Source organism: Siphateles boraxobius, unplaced genomic scaffold, assembly GCF_051911475.1.
Source record: "Siphateles boraxobius isolate OS27281-9 unplaced genomic scaffold, OSU_SipBor_1 140, whole genome shotgun sequence".
NCBI lineage: Eukaryota > Metazoa > Chordata > Actinopteri > Cypriniformes > Leuciscidae > Siphateles > Siphateles boraxobius.
This window is the reverse complement of record NW_027508745.1, coordinates 1,192,803-1,200,219: the sequence shown is the minus strand read 5'-3', so window position 1 is coordinate 1,200,219 and position 7,417 is coordinate 1,192,803. Positions and strand designations below refer to the sequence as shown.

The window sequence follows — 7,417 nt, the reverse complement described above, 5'->3', positions numbered from 1 at the left end:
ACCAAATATGTCAAATTCTAGCTACATATCACATATTTGAGCTTAATGTTGTACATTTTTTTTTACTTCAAGTGGAAATCCAAAAATTGCCCAAGGGGCATTGTACACATGTGTTGAAAGAAACATATTGAATTATTTTAAAGTGATGCCCTACAAATGAGATTGCTATTATCAAAGTCCCTTTAGATCTTTAAGATACCTGTGAAAGTTACCTTACTGAAGCTGCTGAAGTTCATTTTCTTTCATCATGATGACACTATAATAAAAATGTTTAAATACTTTTCCTTTTGGTGTTGCTTTAAGCTCTATAATACTACTTTATGCCAAAGTTATGTGATTTTGTTTTAAGCTTTGTATTCTGTATCCATTTAAAATTTAAATACACAAAAATAAAGTAAATACATTTCAAAGGTGTCTGGAGTGTGTGGGTATTTCTCTACAGTGTGGCACTCATTTAGCTACTGTAAATCCCTGGGAATTAAGTGTTTTGTAATAAAACTTGCTAAAACAGCACTACACAGTGAACTTACTAACAAAAAATGAAGAGAGAGTGTGTATCATTTAATTTCTTTATTACTATTATTTTTTTGCAATTATTGCTAATAGCTGAAGGAATCTTTCCTCTCTCTCTTTTGTCTCCCTATCTCTCTCTCTCACTTCTCGGTCTCTTCTTTCTTCTCTTTCTCTGGCCTCCTGTTCTAGCCTCTTCTCATGCTCTCGTCGCTCTCTTTCTTTTCTTTCCTCCTTTTCCTCCATCTCTCTCCATCGATTCTCTCCTCCCTTTCAATGGCATCTTGTTCCCTTTCAGCTTCCCTCTCCTCCATCTCTCGGATCAGCTCCTCAACTTCTTTTCTTTTCCTCCCTACTCTTACACGCTCTGACCTCACTGAGGATGGAGAGGTAACAGCAACATCTGGACCAGATGAGGCAATAAGGGTGGGTGGTGTGATGGAGGGTCTGCCCCCTATTGCCTCATCCATGGCAGAATACCATTTCCAGGATGCTGCTGTTACCTCCCCATCCTCAGTGCTCACCCAAGTCTGTGGACATTTCAGATCCTACACATATTTGAAAACAGAATAAAGACAGTCAATTATATTGTAAAACATATCCTTCGTTAAATTATTGCATTACAGGGCCAAACATGAGCATGATTCAATCATGACAGAATTCTCATTTTGGGGTGAACTATAATAATAAAAAAATCTTACTTTATATTTCTGTTTGAGGTTTTCCCATTTTTTTTTTATCTGTGCAGCAGACATTTTGCGCTCTAGCCTCTGCTCTGTGATAAAAACTCTGCAATAAATGCACAGAAATCAAGCATATAAGGAATGCAGTAAGAGCTCGAGTAGAAATGTTTACATCTACAACTAACTTACCATTGAATCTACAGCACTTGAAAAAAAATTACATATTACATTTGTCTTGTATACTTACTCAAAACCTTTTATTGCAGCATTTCGCTTTCCAGTGAAGAGGGCTTCATTAGCCACTCTCCACTCAATCAGAACACGCGTGTGTTCATCAGCCCCTGCAACATCAACACAGGATTTAACATTAGTGATGAACCATGGTCAATCTATTAATGTTACATGGACAAGCTGAGGTACACTTGTTAACAGTAACTTAGCTTGCTATGTACAGTTAGCCAACAAATATTTCATAATAACAACACAGGTAAAGGAGAAATAAGATCGTTGTAAAATAAAAAATAAAAGTTTTGAACGTCTTTGTTGAAAGAAAACAGAGTTAACGTTAGCTAGCTGACAGGCATTAGCTCGTTCTGTTCGGTAATAATAATAATGATAAAATTGTCATTTTGCAGCCAATTCGGAAAATTGTACCAGCGATTTTCATTATTTAAACGTTTAACAAGTCAATAGTTTACTTAGATGATGTTAAACAAACACAATTTAACCACAAAGAAACAAAAAGTGTTTATAGTAAGTACTTACACTTGAAAACAGCCGCGTCTCCGTTTTCCGCCATTTTTCAAATATAACGACAACAACTCCGCTCCCGTGGCATCATGGGATAGTAAAGTGTCCATCGTATGCGCACTTCAGAATCTCGGCGGAAGTAGTAGGTCATCCGGGTACTTTTCGCCTACTGTTTTTCGAATTCTATGATTTCGGACATACTACTCTGCTCGCGTACTGTTTTTTGCATACTAGGGAAGTACGCGATTTCGGACGCAGCCATACACTTATAAACTCATGAATTCAAACACCCTAGCAACCATCCTAAATAGCGTAGAACACCCTAGCAACACCATAGCAACATCCCAGAACACCCTAGCAACCACCCAAAATACCTTAAAACACCCCAGTAACACCATAACAACCACCCAAAATACCCTAGAACACCCTAGCAACTGCCTAGCAACCACCCAGAACACCCTAACAACCACCCAAAATACCTTAAATCACCCTAGCAACCACCCACAATACCCTAGAACACCCTAGCAACACCCTAGCAACCACCAGAACACCCTAGCAACTGCCTAGCAACCACCCAGAAAACCCTAGCAACTACCCAAAATACCTTAATACACCCTAGCAACACCATAGCAACCACCCAAAATACCCTAAAACACCCTAGTAACACCATAGCAACCACCCAGAACACCCTAGCAACCACCCAAAATACCTTAAAACACCCTAGCAACACCATAGCAACCACCCAGAACACCCTAGCAACTAATACAAACTTCAAACTACTTTAAAATTCAAACTAAATTTAAACTTTAAACTAATTTAAACTATAAACTAATTTAAACTTCAAACTACTTCAAACTTCAAACTACTTTAAACTTCTAACTACTTTTAACTTTAAACTAATTTAAACATTTAAACTTTAAACTAATTTAAACTATAAACTAATTTAAACTATAAACTAATTTCAACTTCAAACTACTTTAAAATTCAAACTAATTTAAACTTTAAACTAATTTAAACTTCTTTAAACTTTCTGGTCCAAACTTTCACAAGCCAACTTAAAGTTTGTCTCGACGAACTTTTTCTAGTTATTATTATTCTTCTGAGCGGAAAAAATTCTGACTCTAACTCCTCCTAGAGCTTTAACTCCACATACTCCAAACTCGGCTCAGACACTCAAACTGTTCTGACTCGAGTTGCTATATCTTTTCAGACTGATCGGACTTACGGTTTTCCTAAAAATGACGATCAAAGTCGGAAAAAACTCCCATTGACTTTCATTGCGGAATGTTCAGATTTTCAAACTGGCCAACTGTCAAAAATTTAAATCTAAACTCCTTGAAGCCCTAGACTGAATCAAACTGCCATTCTATATACTATATGAGCCATTGAGACTCATTTAAACTAATAAACTCATCTATCTATGACACTTATCTATCTACACTTAAACTCTTAAACTCATAATAAATTAATAAACTCTAAACTTGAACTCTTAGACTCATTTAAACTTATAAACTCATAAACTCATACACTTATAAACTCATACACTTATGAACTCATGAATTCATAAACTTATGAACTCAAACTCATAAATGAATAAACTTATAAACTTATAAACTCATAAACTTGTACACTTATAAACTCATGAATTCATAAACTTATGAACTCATGAAATCATAAACTCATAAACCCGTACACTTATAAACTCATGAATTCATACACTTATGAATTTTCATAAATTCATACACTTATGAACTTTTAAATTCATAAATAGTTCACCATAGCAACCACCCAGAACACCTTAGCAACTGCCTAGCAACCACCCATGATACCTTACAACACCCTAGCAACACCATAACAACCACCCAAAATACCATAGAATACCCTAGCAACACCATAGCAACCACCCAGAACACCCTAGCAACTGCCTAGCAACCACCCAAAATACCTTAAACACCCTAGCAACACCATATCAACCACCCAAAATAGCCTAGAACACCCTAGCAACACCATAGCAACCACCCAACACACCCTAGCAACTGCCTAGCAACCAGCCATAACACCCTAGCAACCACCAAAATACCCTAGAACACCCTAGCAACACCCTAGCAACCACCAGAACACCCTAGCAACTGCCTAGCAACCACCCAGAACACCCTAGCAACCACCCAAAATACCTTAATCATCCTAGCAACACCATAGCAACCACCCAGAACACCCTTGCAACCACCCAAAATACCTAAAAACATCCTAGCAACACCATAGCAACCACCCAAAAAAGCCTAGAACACCATAGCAACCAACCAGAACACCCTAGCAACTGCCTAGCAACAACCCAGAACACCCTGGCAACCACCCAAAATACCTTAAATCTCCCTAGCAACACCATAGCAACCACCCAAAATACCCTAGAACACCCTAGCAACACCATAGCAACCACTCAGAACACCCTAGCAACCACCCAAAAGGCGTTAAACACCCTAGCAACACCATAGAAACCACCGAGAACACCCTAGCAACTGCATAGCAACCACCCAGAACACCCTGGAAACCACCCAAAATACCTTAAATCACCCTAGCAACACCATAGCAACCACCCAAAATACCCTAGAACACCCTAGCAACACCATAGCAACCACCCAGAACACCCTAGCAACCACCCAAAATACCTTAAAACACCCTAGCAACACCCTAGCAACCACCCAAAATACTTTACAACACCCTAGCAACACCCTAGCAACCACACAGAACACCCTAGCAACTAATATAAAATTCAAACTAATTTAAACTTTAAACTAATTTAAACTATAAACTAATTTAAACTTCAAACTACTTCAAACTACTTTAAACTTCAAACTTCTTTAAACTTTAAACTAATTTAAACTTCTAACTACTTTTAAATAAACTAATTTAAACTTATTTAAACTTTAAGCTAATTTAAACTATAAACTAATTTAAACGTCAAACTACTTTAAACTTTAAACTAATTTCAACTTCAAACTACTTTAAAATTCAAACTAATTTAAACTTTAAACTAATTTAAACTTCTTCAAACTTATTGGTCCAAACTTTCACCAGCCAACTTAAAGTTTGTCTCGACGAACTTTTTCTAGTTAGTGGTGCTTGCCAAAGGCAAGGCATCATTAGTGTTATTGGGCATACTTATTAGTGTGAATGCTTTCAAGCATTCACACTATTGAAATCCAAATCTTTATTATTATTATTCCGTATTCTTCCGTGGTCGCTTTCAACTCCTCTCTACTTTGTGCTACAAAAACCATTCAAGTATCAAAATGTTCAGCTTTTCAAGGACATGTGTGCTATTATTTTTCTTTTTTATAACTTTTATACTTTTTAAATTATTAATCTTTTTGTGCATTTTTTTAACATGTAAGTCAATGGAGAATTCTTCAAATCCTGCTTTATGCTCCTTCTGCTTTCAAAGCCCACTACTTCTGCATACTTTCAGCTATTTTTGTCATTTCAACTTTAAAATGTTGAGAAATCTTTAAGCTATTAACGTTGTATTCAACTTTTTGAAATCTTTTATACTTTTTTCACAATCTCTACTTTAGTCTCATGAAGTTTTTCAAGCCGTTTCTCAGATTTTAATGGAAGCGGATGAGAGAGACTGTTCAGAGCTAGAGCACGTGATGTCATCTGCTAGAGTGAGCCAGCTTGAAAACTAATCGTAAAAAATAATTTTTAAATCGCTGGCCTGGCCACAATTTTAACTCTTCGGGCATGTAATTATACTTGAATCGTAGGTATTTTTGTTGTGCTTCCTCACGTGTGTTTAGTAAATCCCTCGGACTTACAGTTTTTCCTCTGTGTCCTTCCAAAGGACAAGAGTGACAGACAATCCTCCATTGGCAGCAATTATAAATTCAGGTCAAACTTTGGTCCGTAATGCTCTGATCACTAGTTCCCTTTCGTTGTCACTCCGAGTTACGTCGGATGACGACGAATGGGGTTTCGCTTAGAACACCTATCGACTTCGAGTATTACAAAACGAGCCAATGGCAAAGAAATGCCATGGGTCTGCGGAATTTGCATAGCGTATCTCCGCCTTACCTCGTGGGTATAAAAGGAGGACGCCGGCAACAGGCAGATATGTTTTCGCTTCGGAGCCAAGAGCATTTCTTCACTCCACAGTCATCTCTGACTTCGCTCTACGAGACGAGCTTCTCTCTCCGGTGTTGGTGTGACGGCGATCTGCAGCGAGCTCACAGTGCCTGCTGATCTGTGCAGTAATCTGCCAGTGTGTGTGTGTCTCCCTGTGCGCTTCAACATCGCGGAGTTTTTTCTCTCCTCTCATAAAAGAGCTTGCACGCGGCACGTCTTTTTAAAGACGGCTCGCCCGTGCATTTCTGGTTGCAGCGGACTGGTATCGGACTCTGATGGGCACGAGCGCTGTCTAGTGCGTTTGATCATGCTTGAACAGCGCTCGTGGGTGACTCATGTTCTCGCAAGGGAACGTGATCATCGCGTCATAAATAGGTCGAGACTCGGTGAACTCGCAAGAGTGAGAGTCCCCTCATCCACCCCCCGATCTTCGGCGGGTGGCCAGGGTGACCTGAGGGTTACGGTCTGGAACAAGGCGCCGACTATGTGTCCGTGACCCCAGCCCCCCTCTTCAATGACGGTGCCCGCTAGTGAACTGCTGATTCCCGCGAGTCTACCCTCTGGTGGCCCGCGTGTTTCAGTTGAAGCTACAGAGGAAGATGCCATGTCTGTTGCAGCATCACTAGGTGGGCTTGAGTCTTCTGGAAGTGAGGGCTCGTCACAGCTGCCACCTTCCGGTGTGCATACGGCTGTGCCTGAGTCTGATCCGGAGATGACGGCCATGCTTTCCTGGGACGATTGGTTTTGGGTAAGGCCGCCGACCCTCGCCCGTGGCAAACCCCAATACCTCTCTTCCCGGACGTGCATGATGAGATCTCGAAGTCCTAGAAGACCCCCTTGTCTTCTCAGGACCGCTCGCTGATCTCATCCGCCTTTCCTCCCCTCGATGGGGCCGCTGCCCTTGGGTACACTGGGGTTCCCCCGGCTGAACGCTCTGTTGCGATGCTATGTGTCCTCAGAGTGCTTCTTCTCGGCGCAATCCTAAGCACCCGCCCGTGGCCTGTAGTTTTTCGTCTACGCTTGTGGCGAGATCCTATAGCGCCACGGGACTGGCAGCCGCCTCACTGCATGCCATGGTCATTCTGCTGGTCCACCTGACCCAGATGCTCATGGACCTGCACGAGGGCGGGACTGACCCAGGGCTCTTCACTGAGCTGCGCGCCGCCACTGACCTTGCTCTCTGAGCGACGAAAGTGGCCGTACGCTCCCTGGGTCAGGTGATGCTCACCAGTCTGTGGCTGAACCTGTCTGATGTGCTGGATGTCGCGCGGACCCGTCTGTCCGACATTCCCATATCCCAGGTCGGCCTCTTCGGCGGTGCGGTTGAGGGCTTGCCCAACAGCTCTCAGCCG

General features: G+C 41.1%; 1 long non-coding RNA gene across 1 annotated transcript; it reads right to left on the bottom strand.

The window, feature by feature from the left end:
• Positions 1–477: 477 nt before the first annotated feature.
• LOC143738225 (uncharacterized) lies at positions 478–2,159 on the bottom strand. The gene is made up of 3 exons (XR_013203862.1): positions 1,959–2,159; positions 1,504–1,534; positions 478–867 (listed from the first exon to the last, which is right to left on the bottom strand). It is a non-coding gene; the product is annotated as an uncharacterized LOC143738225 (long non-coding RNA).
• Positions 2,160–7,417: the final 5,258 nt, after the last annotated feature.